Consider the following 17,241-nt stretch of genomic DNA (forward strand, 5'->3'; position numbering starts at 1 on the left):
TGTTTATATATCATATTTTGTTTATCCATTCATCTGTCGATGGACGCTTGGGTTGTTTCTACCATTTGGCTATTGTGAATAACAGTGCTATGGACATGGGTGTACAAGTATCTGTTTGAGTCGCTGAATTGCTGGATTATATGATAATTCTATGTTTAACTTTTTAAGGAATTGCATACTATTTTCCACAGTGGCTATACCATTTTACCTTCTCACCAACAATTCACAGGGTTTCAATTTCTCCAGATCCTTACCAATACTTGCTATTACCTGTGGTTTTGTTAGTAGGCATCCAAATGTGTGTGAAATGGTATCTCATTGTGGGTATTTTTTTTTTTAAAGATTGGCACCTGAGCTAACAACAGTTGTTAACAATCTTTTTTTTTTTCCTGCTTTTTCTCCCCAAATCTCCCCAGTACATAGTTGTGTATTTTAGTTGTGGGTCCTTCTAGTTGTGGTATGTGGGACACCATCTTAGCGTGGCCTGATGGTCAGTGCCATGTGCGCGCCCAGGATCCGAACCAGTGAAACCCTGGGTGGCTGAAGCGGAGCGCGCGAACTTAACCCCTTGGCCACGGAGCTGAGCCCTCATTGTGGTTTTGATTTGCACTTCCCTAATGACTAATAATGTTGGACGTCTTCTTATACCCTTATTGCCATTTTTGTATCTTCTTTGAAGAAATGTCTAAGTTCTTTGCCCTTTGTTGAACTGAGTTGTTTTTTTGTTGTTTGTTTTCCTGTTGTTGAGTTTTGTGAGTCCTTTGTATATTGTGGATAGGAATCCCTTATCAGATATATGATTTGCAAATATTTTCTCTCATTCCATAGGTTGTCTTCTCACTTCCTTGATAGTATCCTTTGATGCACAAAAGGTCTTAATTTTGATGAAGTCCAATTTATCTATTTTTTTCTTTTGTTCCCTGTTGCTTTTAGTGTCATATCTATGAAATCATTGCCAAATCCAATGTCTTCATGACATTCTTTTCTTCTAAGAGTTTTATAGTTTTAGCTCTTAAGTTTAGGTCTTGGATCCATTTTGAGTTAATTTTTGTATAAGCTGTAAGGTAAGGGTCCACCTTTCTTCTTTTGCATGTGGATATCCTGTTTTCCCAGCACCACTTGTTGTCCAGACCTTTCCCCAATGAATAGTACCCTTGGGACCCTTGGTGAAAATCAATTGACCATACATGTGAGGGTTTATTTCTGGGCTCTCTATTCTATTCCTGTAGTCTATATGTCTGGTTTTTTGTTTGGGTTTTTTTTTTTTTTTTTTTTTTTGGTGAGGAAGATTATCCCTGAGCCAACATCTTTGCCAGTCTTCCTCTATTTTGTATATGGGGTGCCACCACAGCATGGCTTGATGTGTATAGGTCTGCATCTGGGATCCAAACCTGTGAACCTTGGGCCGCCAAAGTGGAGCGCACAAACTTAACCACTATGCCACCGGGCCGGCCCCTGTATGTCTGTCTTTGTGCCAGTTCCATACCGTTTTAATTACTGTGGCTTTGTATTGTTTCAAAGTTGAGAAGTTTGAGTCCTCCAACTTTATTGTTCTTTTTCAACATTGTCCTGGCTATTCAGGCCCCCTTGCAATTCCTTATAAATGTGAGGATCAGCTATTCCATTTCTGTGAAAAAGGCTGTTGGAACTTTGATAGGGATTGTGTTGAATCTGCAGATTGCTTTGGGTAGTATTGACATCTTAACAATGTAAGTCTTCCTGTCCATGAACACGGGCTATCTTTCCATTTAATTAGGTCTTTAATTTCTTCAGCAGTATTTTGTAGTTTTCAGTAAGCAAGTTCTTTCACCTCCTTGGTTAGATTTATCTCTAAGTATTTTGTTCTTTTCATGCTATTATAAATGGAACTGTGTTTCTTAGTTTCCTTTCACATTATTCATTGCTAGTTTATAGAAATGTAATTGATTTTTGTATGTTGATTTTATATCTTGCATCTTTGCAGAATTTGTTTATTAGCAGTAACAGTTTGTGTGTGTGTGTAATTTTTAGGGTTTTCTACATAGAAGATCATGTCATCTTCAAACTGAGATAGTTTTACCATTTCCTTTCCAATTTGGATGTCTTTTATTTCTTTTCCTTGCCTAATTGCTCTGGTTAGAACTTCACGTGCTATGTTGAGTAGAAGTGGCAAAAGCAGGCACCCTTGTCTTGTTCCTGATGTTAGGGGAAAGCTTTCCAGTATTTGATTTTAAGATAAAGGCCTGCCAAAAAAATTGTGATTCACACAGATAAGTAGCTGCAAGTACTAATAGATTTGTTTTTAACACTTTGACATCCAGTCAATTTTGCTTTTTAGTTGTACTGATCTGAATATTTTAAAAAGGAGTGATAGTAAATTTTTGTGTCAAAGCTGAGTTATTCACATGCCTGACAATTGTTCACATTCCTGACTGGTGAGTAAGCACTTTGGTGAAATCAATGAATGATTTTCTCAGCTAGTTTAAAAACTTTGTTGTTTGGAGAAAAATAAACGCACTTCTAACAACATCTGTGAGCTGTTCCTTGCAGCTGTTTCTTAAAAGGATCAGATGCCTCAGAGGTTGCTATGCATTGATTGTGTCCCCCAAAATGCATATGTTGAAGCCTCTAGCCCCCAATGTGACCGTATTTGGAGGTTGGGCCTCTACGGATGTAATTAAGGTTAAATGAGGTCATAAGGGTGGTGCCTTGATCCAATAGGATTAGTCTTCTTATGAGAAGAGACAGCAGAGAGCCTGCCCCTTTCTCTGCCACGTGAGGACACGGTGAGAAGGCAGCTTTCTGAGACCAAGGAGAGGTTCTTCAGCAAACACTGATCCTGCTGGCCCCTGATCTTGGACTTCCAGCTCCAGAACTGCGAGAAAATAAATGTTCTTGTTTATGCCCCCAGTCTGTGGGATTTTGTCGTGGCAGCCCAAGAGGACTAAGAAGAGGCCATCGTTTTACTCGCAGTTCCAACACAGAAAAATTCATTTTGTTTTGTCTGTTGAGTCCAAATCCTGTTTTGATTTATCACTAACATTTTATCTGAGGTCGTAAGTATGTCAGTGTTAGAAACCTAAATTGAGCTATTCGGTTTTTCTAAAATATCAGTAAAATTTCCAAGTTGATAAACCTATATTTAATGGATTTACTTGAGGTAGAAATAATAATTTCTTATTTTATTTTACTATTCTGACAACTGCCTTATGTCAAAAAATTTATAAGGAGATATACATATATGTATAAAAGAGTAAATTCTGATATCACTACTGATATCTCTGCAGATAACTCTGAAAGGTCTGCAGTTTAAAAGCCTCAGTCTAGGGGGCTGGCCCCATGGCATAGTGGTTAAGTTCATGCGCTCTGCTTCAGCAGCCCAGGGTTCACAGGTTCGGATCCTGAGCGCAAGCCACACTGGCGGCATCCTACATAAAACAGAGGAAGATTGGCACGGACGTTAGCTCAGGGCCAATCTTCCTCACAAAAAAATAAAAATAAGTAAATAAATAAATAGCCTCATTCTAATAAAATTGATAGTTTCTATTAGTTTGTAATATTATCTAATAGTGTTTGGAAAAATGATTGCATAATTTTAACTGCTAGTGCTTACCTGCACCACATCTGATGACATTTTAAGGCCATGTCTTTTATATGATCCACTACCACACAACTTTTTTCTGCCATTGCTTGCTTTTCCACTCTCAGTACAAAAACGACTACATTTTCACCACTTTAGTTGTTAGTATCCTAACAGTTAAAGACTTGTATTTTATAATCATCAAGCATTTTGTAGAGTAATAAATCTACTTTGTTTGGTTCCATAACCACATTCTGTAGAAACAGGTAAAAGGAGAGCTTGCTAACATCTGTACTCGCACCCAGTGGAGTTTAAAGATTTCATGTAGTCTCAGCCTTTATGCCAATATAGGCCTGGATCGAAAAGAAAAGGAAAAGACCAGAGCAGATAAAGTCTTTCTAATCACATTTAAAACACATTTACATGTTCGAATATATACATTTATGGAGCAGGAGAAGCTCCACAACGAGGTAACCTGAGAGCACAGGTTGGGAGTGTCTCTATATTAAAATTCACTCTGTGACATATTTCGTGTGCATTGTTTTTCTTATAGATTTTAAATAAAGATATGCTTTTAAGAAGAAAAGTATTAAAATTAAACATCTGTAGGACCTTACAAATGCCTCTGAAAAATTCTAGGCATCTAGTTTGAAAACTACTTAGGTATTTCACCCGTTCCTCCATGGTACAGATAGAAAGTCGAGGCCCGGGGTCTCCCAGCCCGTCGGTGAAGTCACGTCTGCTGACTCTCAGTCACGTGCGCTTGCAGTTGACATCAGGTGCTCTTCTCCTGATGCTAAATGAACATAAGTATATTTTATGTCACTTAGTCTCTGAGAGCAATGTATAATTTTCTAGCCCCAAATGTAATCTAAGTAGTTAAAGCATAAGAACATATTGCAATTGTCTGTGATTTTATATCTTCTTTCATTGCTTTACAGCTGGAGGAAAGGTAGCTACAAGTTCTTTCCCTTTAAGTTCCGTTTGACCTGTCCTCGAGAGAAAAAAATAGTTATTCCATCTTTTGTTTAAAATTTAAAAATCATGAGTCTTATTATGGAGGGAGATATAGTACTTGCTTTACTACATATTTCGTGCTTTGAGGGACATAAGCAGAATTTGGAAGTCCTTTGAAAATACAACCAAGAGTTTTTTAAAAGTCAGGCTGAAGTGAGACTTTACCATGAGATGTTATTAAATCCGTTCTCTAAAGTAGATCCACCAGGAAATGGAATGGTGTCTCTTAGGCTTTGAAATCCCTTGCTTTCGTGGTTCTGTTAGAAACGAAAAGTAAATGACTGAATTAAGGTTTACACGCTATGAGTCAAAATAAAATCACCTTAGGTTAAAGATGTAAATGTAATAAACTATACTCAAATTTGGTTGTTTTGGTGGATTTTAAGCTGGAAGTATATAAAAGCAAGTATAAGTAGTGTTGAAAATTTAATCTTTTCCAGTTTTATTTTGCTTGATGTAACCTGCTCTGCACGCCAACTGCCACCACCTGACCCTAATTTAGAACCCTAATTAAACACCTCGGAGAGGTTGTCAAAAAGACAGATTCCTTGATCCCATCTCCAGCCTACTGAATCAGAGTCGGCAGGGAGGGACCTGGGAATTTCTTTTTTAACAAGCATTCCAGGTGATTCTTATTATCGCTCAAGTTTGGTAAACGTTGAATAACTTCTTAACTTTTTCCCTTCGCTCCAGTCCTTGCTCCACATCAGCACTTTTCAACCCTGGTTGCATATCAACTTCATTTAGGGAGCTTTTAAAAAATACCGATGCCCAGGCCCCATCCCACCGATTGAATCAGAAGCTTTTGGGTTGGGGCCTATGCATTTTTTTTTCTTTTTGGAAACGTTTTAAGTAAAATCTTTTCTTATTGTAGCATAACATATGTAGAGACATGTGCAAAATAATAAATGTACAGCTCAATGGATTTCTACAAAGTAAACATACTCATGTGATACTCATTCAGATAAAGAGAGAGAACATCACCAGCAGCCCAGACGCCTCTCCCAGTCCCCCTTCCAGTGAGTAATCCTCTCTAGGGCAACCACTCATCTAACTTTTCTCACCATACACTAGATGTGCCTGATTTTGAACTTCACGTAGCTAGAATCACAGAGCACGCGCTCTTGCATGTCTGGCTTCTTTTGCTCAACATTTTATTTCTAATTTGTTGTTGGCTTTTGCTACAGTTTGTTCTTTTTCATTGTTGTCCAGAATTTCACTTTATGTATAAAGCACAGCTTATTTATCCATTCTAAGTAGGTGGCATTTGGGTTGTTTGCAGTTTGGGGCTAGTACAAACAATGTGGCTATAAACGTGCTTTTACGTGTCTCTTGGGATATAGATTTCTGTTAGGCGTGTAGCTAGGAGCGGAATTGCTGGGAACGTGCATGTCCAGCCTTAGCGCGTAGTCCCAGGTATCCAAAGCAGTGGTACGATTTTCCACATTGAGCTGCAGTTTATGAGCGTTCCTGTTGCTCTGGAACTTTTTGTGGGGCCCACGCATTTTAAAAGCTCTGTAGGTGATTCTGATACATATTGAAGCTTGAGAATTACTGCAAGATCTTTTATAAAAAAAAAATACGTAATCATTGTCATATGCTGAAGTGGTCAAAGAATATGCCATCAAAAATGTAGGAGAAAAGTATTGTAGCGGGATATCAGGCAGTTAATAATATTATTCTGAATTTCATGATGTTTGTGACACCTATAATGTATTGTCATTTCTTTTCTCATTCCAAATAAATACTTTCCTATAAAGAAAAAAGGTCTTTTGTAAATATAATTCTTTAAAGCACAGCCCCGGGGTCGTCACCCCTGCTTAGAACATCAATGGTTCTGTATCGCCTACGTTTGAAATATGAACTCCTCTCCCTTACATTTTAGGCCACTCATGATCTAACCTCATCCTTTCCAACCACTACTCTCCTGCCCATAGCCTACACTCTCACCACACAAAGACACTCACTTTCCCCCAGATACTCCCTAAGCTTTGCTCCTTACGCACCTTTGTTTTTATTTTTCTCTCTGCGTGGAAGAACTTTCTCGAGTGTCTGTCACGTTCCTGCCCACCCTCAAGTAGACCCAGCTCAAGTAATACATCTTCTCAAAGTCCTCACGATTCCCGCTTCCTCCCCTCCTTGCCCTCCCTCCCTCCATCCAAAGGTGACCTCTTATGACACTGACTGTCTCAGACCTTGTAGGTAGTTATTCGCAAACACATAATCTGTTCCATAAGATATAGCATGGGGTTAAGAAGAATAAATCCGTTTTTATGTCTTTCCTGCCTCCTCATCTAGATGGTAAATTTGTAATATCAAGCTCCATGTGAAGCCCTAAAGAGAAAGACTTCAGAGTTAGGTGGCCCTGGGTTCAGGTGGCCTTTTTATTGGATATAGCTGGGTGACCACGGTCCAGTCACTTTTTCCAGGCCTTAGTTTCTCATCTGTAAAATGGGGAGTATACTACTTCAATGTTGTGAAAGCGAAATGAGATAACGGTTTATGCCAGTTGCTTGTGTCCTTGTGATAAGTGTCATTGTTAGCTGTCTTGAGGGCAGAGAGCGTATTTTCTCTCTGAATTCCCCATTCAGTGCCTCTGCTTGCCGTAGGTGCTCAGTAAATGCTGGCTGAACAAGCTAATGAACGTCTGCTGGATGACTGGATGGGCCATGCTGATTTATAGTCTACTTCCAATAAGTTCAGCTTTCAAGGAGCAATTCAGATTTCAACTTAACCATCAGATATAGACAGAAAGCAGAGTTTCTGCTAGAAACTTTAAAAACTGTCTTAAAATGGCCAAATCCCCAGTTTAACAGTACAACAGCTGCTCTCCTTCTGCTGCCGGGAAGTAGGGAAAATCCTCCAAGAGCTATTTGCTGTTTGTTTGTTCATCCCCTGATAAACATGTCATGACTTGGGGAGAGCACACGCTTCCCCTGCAGGCGAGCGCGAGTCTGGGAAGTTGCATGTAGCAGCAATAAGGAAGAAATCACCCACTCCGTGGGAGAGGCTCCTGCAGGGACCCAGCTAAGCCCTTTTGCAGTTCTGCTGAATTATTTACTAAGATGAAGGGACTGGGTGTGGCTGGTCTGAGATTCCTCCTGGGAAGTCACTTCAAGAATCTCCCTAATTTCCTCGCCCTTCATCTATGTTCTCTGGCTTTGGTGCAAGGGTGCAGTCAGTCGCACCCAGTTGGCTGCTGTTCCCAGCACACTGAATTCTTTGAAGCCGGCTGTTGGAGCCAAGGATTCCCTGCCCTGTTCTTTTCCCCTTGCCCTGATTTAAAAAACAGTTCTGGAAATTCTCATCAGCGTGGAGATTGATGGGAAGGAACTTTGTGGGTTGCATGCTGTTTTTCTAGATACGTAGGACCAAAAAGGACCTCTAGAGCTTTAAATTATCATTTCTCAAAAACTCAATATTGATGGATTTTACATGCGCAAACTATACAAAGTAGGCTCTTCCATCACCACCATCATTTATAGTATTTTAGTGCAAAGAGGCTGTACAGTGAAATGAAACTCATACCGGAGAGTGTTTATCACCACCTTGGTCACTTACAGGAGGAATGTAATGTATTAACTGATTGAAACATATGAGGATTAATGGGTAGTCCGCGAAAATGTTTACCAGGTGACCAGTATCTTTCAAAATATTTGAACAAATAAGGGGCCAGCCCCGTAGCCGAGTGGTTAAGTTTGCGCACTTCACTTTGGCAGCCCAGGGTTTCGCCAGTTCAGATTCTGGGCACGGACATGGCACTGCTCATCAAGCCATGCTGAGGCGGGTCTCACATAGCAGAACCAGAGGGAGCTACAACTAGAATATACAACTATGTACTGGGGGGCTTTGGGGAGAAGAAGAAGAAGGAAAAAACAAAGAAGATTGGCAGCAGATGTTAGCTTGGGTGCCAATCTTTAAAAAAAAAAGCTAGCTGAATCGTAAAAAAAAATGTGAACAAATAAATGAATTTAATCATGTTGTAATCACAGTGAGTCTGATGACAAAAGAATCTGAAAAATATATAAAAAGAGTCTGAAAAATATATAAGTCCAGTGTTCAAAACCTTATTTGTTGTGCTAATTGCCCAATAATTCCTTGGAATCACATTTCTGCTTTTAAAATAAAATTAATTCAGGAAGCAATGATGGACAAGGAAGTGATAAAATTCTAGGCAGATGCTTAAAATCTGCATTTATTGTCTCAAGTTGCAGAACAGCATGATGGTATAATACTATTTATATAAAATTGTATATTTTTGTGTCTACATGTTTATATGCATACAAAAATGTTTGGAAAGAGGTTTACCAAAGTGTTATTGGTGGTTTTCTCTCAGTGCTGGGAATTTACTTTTTTCTTCACATTTTTCTATATTGTTTGAGTTTTTTTATAATGATCATGTAACATTTCTATAATCACAGTAAAAATAAAGCTATTTTAATTTGAAAAAAAAAGGTAATATTGTTTGAGCATCTGCTGTGTGTCTGCAGTGGTAGTAGGAGTTCTGAGGTATAGAAGAGAAGGCTGTGGCCTGGCCACCAGGATGCTTACAATCGAGATGGGAAAGTATAGTGTAGTGTAAGCAGGTGTCATAGACATGGTTCGAAGAAGTGCTGTGGGCCGCCAGGAAGAGGAGAGGGCACGCGGAAGCTTCCGTTGGCGAGAGGAGGCTCCGGCTGGACCTTGAAGGAAGGGCAGAATTGGACTAGGAGGAAGGGAGAGGGCATTTCAGGCAGTTTGAGCCCTGAAGTGATGGTAACAATGGTTTTGAAAAGACAGGGAGGAAAACAGTTATTTAGAGTAATAAGCAAATATGATTTGTGGTAGAGAAGTTTGCTTTATTGCTAGGTTTATTTCATAAGGTATCTTTATTTTGATATATTGCAAACTATATTTTAGTATACTTGAGCATTTTATTCTTTTTTTTGGGGGGGGGGGGAAAGATTAGCCCTGAGCTAACATCTACTGCCAATCCTCCTCTTTTGGCTGAGGAAGACTGGCCCTGAGCTCACATCCGTGCCCATTTTTCTCTACTTTATATGTGGGACGCCTACCACAGCATGGCTTGCCAAGTAGTGCCATGTCCACACCCAGGATCCGAACCAGCGACCCCCAGGCTGCCAAAGCGGAATGTGCACACTTAACCGCTGTACCACTGGGCTGGCCCCTACGTGAGCATTTTAAAAGCAGAAAAATAGATATAATTATTCTGAATATTGACCCTATAAAGTGTAATAAAACTATGATGGATGGGGCTGGCCCAGTGCCATTGTGGTGAAGTTCACACACTCTGCTTTGGTGGCCTGGAGTTTGCAGGTTCAGATCCCGGGCATGGACCTACACACTGCTCATCATACCATGTTGTGGTGGCATACCACATAGAAAATGGAAGGAGGGGCCGGCCCAGTGTCTGAGTGGTTAAGTTCGTGCGCTCTGCTCTGGTGGCCCAGGGTTTCACCAATTCGAATCCTAGGTGTGGACATGGCACTGCTCATCAAGCCACGCTGAGGTGGCGTCCCACACTAGAAGGACCCACAACTAAAACTACCCGGCTATGTTCCAGGGGGCTTTGGGAGAAAAAGGAAAAATAAAATCTTTAAAAAAAAGAAAATGGAAGGAGATTGGCACAGATGTTAGCTCAGCAACTATCTTCCTCACCAAAAATAAAAAAAAAAAAAATTAGTGAATAAATGAATAAATCTTTTTAAAAAAGCCAAAAAACTATGAATGCTGTGAACATTCCATTATTTTAGTGTATTAAGGACGGAAGACTGTAGGACATGTGCTCTGTAGTCCTGTCATCTCTGTCCATAAACTTGTTCTGAATTCAGCCAGTGGCTTTTTGTATTGGTCTTTTAATTTGTGATTAATATGTACCTATACCTTTCTTCTGTTAAAAAATCAAAAAGTGGGATGTGAAGGATGGGAGCCAAAACCAAACAAAAATTGTACATTAAAAAAAGACATTAAGATTGAGACTTTTCAAACAATGGAGTCAGGATCCACTTTCAGTACTTACTTGGTTAACGTGACTACATTAAATCCGTAGTGCACACCCTAAATACTTTAGCTGAGTAAACTATACTTACGCAAACAAGTTTTTCTGAGAATCATATATTTGAAATTTTAAATACAAAATGTCAACCGTAAAGCTTTTCTTCTTGAATTCATGTATTTATTAAGTGCTTTTAGTGTTCAAAGCTCTGTGCTAGTGATGAAAGGTATGCAGAAAACGCATTCATTCATCTATTCACTCATTCAGCGATCTCTGTTGAGTATGTTCTCTGTGCCAGGTATCATTCTAGGTGCTGAGACTAAAAGGATAAGGAGGATATAGTTCTGTTTTTAAGAAGCTCGTAGTCTAGTCAGAGAGAAAATGAACATACAAATAAATAGTTATAGAGCACTGGTAGAAAGTGTCAGGTCAAATGTATGAGTTTATTTGCTCTCTCTGTAGAATGCACTAAAATTATAAGAGGAAACGATATAGAGCCAACAGGACAAAGAGAAAAAAAGAAGAGATGACACTAAGATATACAACTGTGTACAGGGGGGTTTGGGGAGATAAAGCAGCAAAAGAAAAAAAAAAGAGATGACAGTAAATGATAGATGTCAACCAAATTTTAGAAGGTGGACAGGAGATGGATAATTAGGAGCTGGTTTTGCAGAGAAAGCTGATGACAGACTACTTACAAAAGAGAAAGGTGTTTGTGTCACAGAGATCTAAAGGGTTTCAAGAATTGGAGGTGTCAGGTACTCTGAAATCAGTAGTGAGAAGAGAGCTAAAAACAAGAGGATTCATTGAAAGTCTTTATAAGGAGCAGGTAGATCCCCACATCCTGTCCCCAACATCAAGCATCAAGGTCACTGCCCTTCTCCATCCAGCAGAAGATTGGAGAAATAAACTGAAGGAACTCTTGACTCAAGATTACCAGGCTTGGTGCAGAGGTAGGATGCCTGGTGAAAACAGAGTAAGCCACTGTCCATATGCTGAATGCTGACACCCTCTTCCCTTCCCTTCCCTTCCCTTCCCTTCCCTTCCCTTCCCATCCCTTCCTATCCTTTCCCTTCCCATCCTATCCCTTCTCTTCCCATCCCTTCCTATCCCTTCCCTTCCTTAGTCTCAGAGAGCTGACGGCCAAATGGTTACCCCCCAAAGCATGAATCTGGAATATTTTCTGGAGAAACTAAAGTAGCCCTAGAAAAAGTCCCTGGAGATCTGACATTTAGGAGTTCTACAGTGAAGTGACCAGGTTTCAACGTATTCATTCTACAGTGAAGCTCAGTGTCAACAAGCTCCATCCATTCAGATAACCAGCTTTTTAGTATCTCATTCTAAATATGAATGGACATATTCAAGGATCACCAGACATTTGGGGGAAGTATCTGACATGATAGCCAGAAGCCAAGACAAAACAAACAGGGTCGGCGGCGGGGTGGGGAACTTTGAAGAAGCAGTGACAATACAAGGAGCAGAAGAAAACTTTAAGAAAGCTGTCATTAACATCCTCAGGTAAACAAGAGGAGATATTGGATCCAGTAAATAAGACTATCCTGTTATAAAAAAGAACAAGAAAGAGTGCTCTTTGTTATTAAAAATTTAATAGCAGAAATAAAAAATTCAGTAGAAGGGTTGAAAGGTAAAGTTGAGGAAATTGCCCAGAAGAGGCAATGAAATAGAAAATAAGAGAAAAAAATAGAAGAAAATTAGAGGCCCAGTCCAGGAGTATAACATCTAAACAATTGGATTTCCAGAAAGAGAGAATAGAGGAGCTAGAATGTCATCAGGCTTCTCAACAGCCATACTGGAAGCCCAAAAACAATACAGCAAAGTTTTCAGACTTCTAAGGGACAATTATTTCCAACCTAGAATTCTGTACCAAACCAAACTATGAATGAACTATGAGAATAGAATATAGATTTTCAGATGGGTAAGAGCTTACAAATTTTAACTCCCAGACGGCTTTCCTCATGAAACTACTGGAGGACATGTTTCACAAAAAATGGGGATAAATCTAAGAAGATGAACTTATGGGATCTAGAACAAGAGATCTAACACAGGAGAGAGGTGAGGAGAATTCTTAGGATGATAAGGACAGTCCAGGACAACCATTTGTGCAGGAGAGCTAGAAAGCAACCAGTTCAGAGTGGAGCAGCAGGACAGACAGCTCCAGGAGAAATGTCTGCAAGGAAATTTAAAAACAGAACTGATAAAACTGTTGTGTTAGATTACATTCAGTTGGAGAATTAGAGATTAAGGCGTCAGTTGAAGAAGTAGTAATGAATATTTAGAAACACTAAGCAGACTGAGAAAGAGGTAATTATTCCAAGAAAAACAAAAGGTTGTGTAAGGAAGAAAATGTGAAACAATATACCTGTGGCTTGGCTGTGAATAATATTTATGTTGTCATAAAAATGTAAATATTGAATATTTTAAGCTAAAATTAGTACTATATCTATATTGGAAAGATGCAGGGGTGGGAAGTGTGTGTGGGTGGTAAAAAAGATACTTTATCATCTTCAACTAAGAGTCCAAAGATAGTGTCTAAAATTTAAAAATCAAGAAGTAGCAGCATAAGCATATTATTTAAAAATGCAAAGTGAAAAACAAAAGACAGTGAATTGAGTGGAGTCGGTTAGAAGAGTTGTTACTGTAGTTTGGTTGGGAGTCGATTGAATTTGAAAAGCCAGTGAATCTCTCAAATGAACTTGTCTAGCAGAGATTCAAGACTGATACAGAGATTGGAAGTGAAAATACAGTCAGTAGTTAAATCATGTGAATGGATGAGATCATTGAGGAATGAAAGCATAGCAAGAGAGAGGGATAAGGGCAGGACTTTGGAGAGTGCTTATATTTAAAGGTGAGAGAAGGAAGAAAAATCAGGGAAGAAACAATCAGAATGTAGGAAGAGAAATAGCACAAGATGACATTACAGAAGCCAAAGGAGAGCTTCAGGGAAAGGATGGGCAACAGCATCATTTGTTACAGGTGGGGAACTAAGAACAGGTCTTCTGAATCTGTGGTGATTGGGACATCATTCATAACTTTCAAGAGAACGTTTCAGTTGAGTGATGGAAGCAACATTGAAGGACTAGCGAGTGAATGAATGGATGGTAGGAAAGAGGAGATCATGAATATAGCACACTGTCCTGAGAAATTCGGCTTTGAAAAACAAAGGGAGAAGAAAGCAGCTTCAGTGACTAGTCTATGAAAGATTTTTTAGTTTAAGGGGCCACTTAAACGTGTGGGTAGACGGCAAGGAGTTAATGGAGAAGGAAGACTGAAGATGCAAGTCTAAGGGCGTGATTGATGGGGCAAGGTCCCAGAGAAGCTGAGACAACATGGACTCCAGCACAGACGGAGAGGCTAATCTGAGTAAGAGAAGGGAAAGATTTCTTTCTCTGAGAAAGGTCCCAGAGAAGCTGAGACAACATGGACTCCAGCACAGATGGAGAGGCTAATCTGAGTAAGAGAAGGGAAAGATTTCTTTCTCTGAGAAAGGTCCCAGAGAAGCTGAGACAACATGGACTCCAGCACAGATGGAGAGGCTAATCTGAGTAAGAGAAGGGAAAGATTTCTTTCTCTGAGAAAGGTCCCAGAGAAGCTGAGACAACATGGACTCCAGCACAGATGGAGAGGCTAATCTGAGTAAGAGAAGGGAAAGATTTCTTTCTCTGAGAAAGGTCCCAGAGAAGCTGAGACAACATGGACTCCAGCACAGATGGAGAGGCTAATCTGAGTAAGAGAAGGGAAAGATTTCTTTCTCTGAGAAAGGGAAGGAAGAGGTGAGGATAAGTGAAGATGCAGAGAAATATTAAGGTATAGAGGAAGAAAACTGAAGGATTAAAAACTCAGTTGGCGGGGCCGGCCCGGTGGCGGAGTAGTTAAGTGCACACGTTCGCTTCTCGGCGGCCCGGCGTTCACCGGTTTGGATCCCGGGTGCGGACATGGCACCGCTTGGCACGCCATGCTGTGGTAGGCATCCCACATAGAAAGTAGAGGAAGATGGGCACGGATGTTAGCTCAGGGCCAGGCTTCCTCATCAAAAAAGAGGAAGACTGGCAGTAGGTAGCTCAGGGCTAATCTTCCTCAAAAAAAAAACAAAAAAACAAAAAACCACAAAATTCAGTTGGCTTCAATCTTCTCAATAAAATGGGCTATCTGCTTAGAGTTGGGGGTTGGGGCAGAGGGTTAGTTTAGAAAGTTGAGAACGGAAAATGTCTGGGGCAGCTGCTACAAGGAATGCAATACAAAGTTAAAGGGAGATGACTAAAAGGATTACCCAGTAGCCGTGAGCGTCCAGTTGAGGTTAGATAGTATGGATTTGTAATAAAGCTAGTCAATATGGTTTCTGGACTTCCTCCAAGAACGCTCTATCTCCAAAAGTTCCATCAGTCATCATTTTGGCTAGGGAGAGGTTTCCATGGAGCATCTTAGGAGATATCCCAGGATTCAAAAACTTTAGAAAAATGCTTGTTCAAGGAGAGTTAATGCTCCGGAGTACCAGAGAGCAGGTTTGCTAGTAAGATACTTCCATCTGTGGGTCATTCAGAAGTCTTGTGGGGAGAATCATGGGCAACGACAAAGAAATATACTTAAGAGACTTAGGGAAGCGAAGCAGTTTGGTATCAAAAAGATCTATAGCTGCGCGCATATCTGGACCCAAATCTGAGGGTGGGAGCGTGTTGGAGAACATCTGGACTCAGATGAAAGAAGGGCAGAAGAGAAGTGACGTCACTGTGGGATTACCCTGTGGACTACCTAGCCAGATGGAAGAAACAGATAAAGCATTCTCGATGCAGATCGCAAACTGGCCTGAGTCAGGAGGGCAGGGCGATAGGGATTTCAAACGTCAAGACATAAGCTCCAAGGCGCATTCAGCCAAAAAGCAGTATACTTGCCTAATTTTTTTCCTGTTTATGTTTTTCTGATCATTAAAGAAACACTTGCTTATTGTAGAAATGTTGCAGTATGGAACAGTATAATGAAGCAGGAAAATAATCACCTATAAACCCACCACTGACAGCACTTGCCATTAATATACTTGCTAATTCTTTCTAGGGTTTTTTTTTTTTTTTGGCTTAAACAAGAGAAAATTATTTTCTCAGTCTGGAGACTAGAAGTCCAAATCAGCAGGTTTGGTTTCTCCTGAGCCATCTCTCCTTGATCTAATGTTGTTTATGCCTTGTTATTTTTATATAGTAGAGATTATGCTGAATACACATTTGTATAACCTGGTTTTTTAAGCATACAAGCTTTTTTTCTGTATATTTCGCATATATATCTTTATATATATATCTGAAATTCTTTTCAAATTTTAAATCTTTGGTTTACCTTCATGTTACATTCATCTCTCAGAAAGAAGAAATATGAGATAAGAGTTCTAGATATAAAAACAATTTCACTATTTACTCTTTGCTACTATTATTTACATTTTTCCAAAGATACCAGTCAATACTATTAGGCAGGAGAAAGAATTAAGAGACATAAAAATTTTAAAGAAGGAAAAATTACATTATTTGCAGGTAACGTAATTACTTACCTGGAAAGAGCAAGATAATCAAACTGAAATGTGTTATAAACATTATGAAAATTCAGTAAGGTGGTTGGACACAATATACTAAAACCAATCATTTATTTTAAAAAGTAATAGCCTTTATATATTCAAACAAGAAGAAAAGTCCCTTTTTATAAACAGCAAAAGAAGATAAAATACCTAGGAATAAACCTAACAAGAATATGCAAAAACCCTCTCAAGAAAGCTTTAAAACTCTAATGAAGAACCCAAAAGAAAACTTGGACATATGGAAATGCATACTATATTCTTAGAAAGTAATACTTAAAAATCATAAAACTGCCAGTGCTCCCTAACTTAATCTGTAATTAGCATGATCTCAGTAAAAAATACCAACAGGATTTTATTTTGTTTGCTTATTTTGTTGAGACAAGCTGATTGCAAAGCTTATACAGAAAAACTCAATAGACTAGAATAAACAAGATTATCCTGAGAAAGGAAAGAAATAATGGGGTACTAGCTCTGCCAGGTATTAGAATCTGTTATAAAGCTATAATAATTCTAATCATAATAGCTAACGCAAAACACTTCCTATGTGCCAGGCACGGTTCTAAGCACTTGAGGTATAACAACTTGTTTAATCTTCACAACATCCCGTTGAGATTAACTTGCTCAAACTCACAGAGCCAATGAGTGGCAGAGGCTGAATTTAAACTCAGGTACTCTGGCTCCAGTGTACGTGCTCTTCATCACCGTGCTCTACAATCTTTCATTATTCGCACATAAATAGATACGTAAAAATCAAAGGACCAGAATAAAAAGCCCAGAAATTGACCCAAATGTAAAAATGGAATTAACCTATATTGGGGAACGGAGGGCATTTTAAATCAACGAGCACAACTGGTAGCCATCTTTAAAAACAAAAGTTAGATTCCTTCCTCACACCTTACATGAGAATAAATTCCAGATGGGTCAAAAATTTCAATGTAAAAAATGAAACCATAAACTTACTCAAAGAAACCACAGGAAAATATTTTTAAAATCTCACACAGAGAATAGCCTTTTTAAGTATGACTGACAAAAAACCTGGAAGCCATAAAAGAAAAGATTAATGTATTTCATTAGATAAAAAGGATGAAAAATCTGTTT

General features: G+C 39.2%; 1 protein-coding gene across 5 annotated transcripts in view; it reads left to right on the top strand.

Annotated features, from left to right (window-relative positions):
• The window catches only part of CSTPP1 (centriolar satellite-associated tubulin polyglutamylase complex regulator 1), a 182,422-nt gene that overhangs the window by 93,681 nt on the left and 71,500 nt on the right, over nucleotides 1–17,241 (top strand). The gene's annotated exons all lie outside the window — the stretch shown is intronic.

The sequence above is a fragment of the Equus asinus genome, chromosome 17, assembly GCF_041296235.1.
Source record: "Equus asinus isolate D_3611 breed Donkey chromosome 17, EquAss-T2T_v2, whole genome shotgun sequence".
Classification (NCBI taxonomy): Eukaryota; Metazoa; Chordata; class Mammalia; order Perissodactyla; family Equidae; genus Equus; species Equus asinus.